Source organism: Mandrillus leucophaeus, unplaced genomic scaffold (assembly GCF_000951045.1).
Source record: "Mandrillus leucophaeus isolate KB7577 unplaced genomic scaffold, Mleu.le_1.0 Scaffold208, whole genome shotgun sequence".
NCBI classification, from domain to species: domain Eukaryota; kingdom Metazoa; phylum Chordata; class Mammalia; order Primates; family Cercopithecidae; genus Mandrillus; species Mandrillus leucophaeus.
The window spans coordinates 1,084,135-1,086,625 of NW_012102121.1; positions in this window are offsets into that span (position 1 = coordinate 1,084,135).

A 2,491-nucleotide genomic window follows, 5' to 3' on the forward strand; every position below is an offset into this window, starting at 1 on the left:
AACTTAGTGTTTTAAAACAACACTTTCTTGCAGTTTTGCAGTTGACTGGGCAGCTTTGGTTCACATGGTGTCAGCTGAGGCACTGGTACAGTTGGGGCAGCGGGCGGGGCGGCCTCGAGGGGTACCCGGAGTCTGACTCGAGCTCCGACGTTTGGCCGCGCACCGCCCTCTTCCTCCTGAGCCTTTGCGGCGGAGCTTCGGTCGCGTTGAGCCGCGCCTTCTCTTCCTCCTCCACGCTGCCCTCAACAGGCCGCGCCACTTCCTGGGGTGTGAAGGGGCTCGGGTGCGAGCCTGGGCCTGCAGCGCGGCGGCGGAGAGAACGGAGAGGACAGCAGGCGGGTGGTTGGTTGTCTGGGGTGGTTGGGGCCGCGGCGGCGTTCCGGCCAGTGGGCCTTGGTGGGCAAGGAAGAGAGGCAGAAAAAGGTTACCCAGGAAACGGGCTTCGACGTCGAGCGAGAGGTGGCACGTTCGAAACCCCCTCCCTAACTCAGCCCGGCTGGACCCCGCTGCTTAAGGAGGGGCCTGCGGCAAAGAAAGTGGACAGGTTGCCACTTCTGTGCCTCCCCATCAGGGAACCTGGGCTATAAGGGGTTCGCAGACCAGACCAGCTTGGTTTCAGGTGTGTGTGTGGTAGGAGTCCTGTATACTTTGAGGAGGAGAGCAGCAAGAAGCCTCTAACTCCCAGGCCAGCGTGCAGGAGAGCAGCCGGCCTTACAGTCTACACTGGGCTACACACGGTCCCATGAAGTAGGAGTTCTCCCCATGTCATAGAGTGGGGCCCCGGAAGATTAAGAAACTTGCCTAAGAGCCCACAGCTGGCAAGAGGCAGAATTGTGGCTCCAAAACCCGCATTTTTCCACAGGTTTACCCTTTGTTGATTTGTAAATAAGGGATGAAGGCTGTGTGGGTCAGAGACTTAAGCACTGAAGCCACTTGACCTCGATTTGACCCAGAGGCCTCAGACCCTGAGTGAGCAGAGACTCCTCACCCCGGAGAAAGACTCATGGAGGTGCTGTCAGTAATGTGGATAGGGAAGCTGTGGGCTCTGGCAGCCAACCAGCAGGGAATAACAGTAGCTACCTTATTTTGAGAGTTTACTATGTGCTAGTACTATGCGCCATGAAGTAGGTGGTGTTACGGTGTCCATTTCACAGATGAGAAAATGAAGGCATATGAGTTGACACTTTGGTTGTGATCATACAGAATCAACTTTCCTCACTTGACTTCCTGGACACCAGATCCTTCTGATCTTCCTCACTTCACTGGCCATTTCTGTCTCCTCTCTGGACTTCTTCCCAAGTTGTTGAAGGCCCCGGCCGTAGTCCATGATGTTCTTTTGTGTCTACACTCCCTCTGAGTGATTTATAATATCCATATGCTGATCACTGATCTGTCTCCAGCCCAAATCTCTTCCCTGACCTCCAAATTCAACTGCTTATTTTACTGGCATCTCAAACACAATACATCTTGCCCCCAGCAACCTACTCCTTACACTCCTTACGCTCCACTCCCATTCTTACCTCCTTCGGAGAGTGATACTCTTGTTCATTCAGTTCCCCAGAATCTAAAAGGTGTCCTTGATGTGCTTCTCTTACTCTCAAATGCCATTTGCAAGCCCTCAGCCAGCCTTGTCTGTGCTACCTTCAAAACATCAAAATTCACCAACTCTGACGTAACCATCCTCGATCAAGCCACCATCATCTTGCCCTGGATTATATAGCAGATACTAATTGGTCACCCTGCTTCCACCTCCTCCATTCCTCCTCCCTAGTCTGTTTTCCACAGAGCATCCAGGAAATCTTTGTAAGCATAAATCAGATCATGCCATTTGTTCAGAACCAAATCCATAGAAGCCCTGTTCAATCTGGTTCCTATCTCCCTCCCCATCCACATCTATCACTACCATGCTGGACCTGCCTTAGCCACACTAGCCTGAGAGCTATTCCTTGAACTTGCCATATTTCTTCCTGCCTCAAGGCCTTTGTACTTGCTGTTCACTTTGCCTGAAACACTTGTCCCCAATATTTCATTCAATTCAGGTCTCTTAAATGTCACCTTATGACAGAGACCTTCTCAGACTACCTTATGCAGAATGGCCTCCTGCCTGAATCTGCTTAACCTGCTTGTTTTGTTTTTTTTGTTTGTTTTGAGACGAAGTCTTGCTCTTGTCCCTCAGGCTGGAGTGCAATGGTGCAATCTTGGCTCACTGAAACCTCCGCCTCCCGGATTCAAGCAATTCTCCTGCCTCAGCCTCTCGAGTAGCTGGGATTACAGGCACCTGCCATCATGCTGGGCTAATCTTTTGTATTTTTAGTAGAGACGGGATTTCATCGTTGGCCAGGCTGGTCTCGAACCCCTGACCTCAGGTGATCTGCCCGCCTCGGCCTCCCAAAGTGCTGGGATTACAGGTATGAGCCACCGTGCCCAGCCTTAACCTGCTTGATTTTTTTCAGAGTGGGTATCAACTATCCAACATTATGCATTTCTTTTC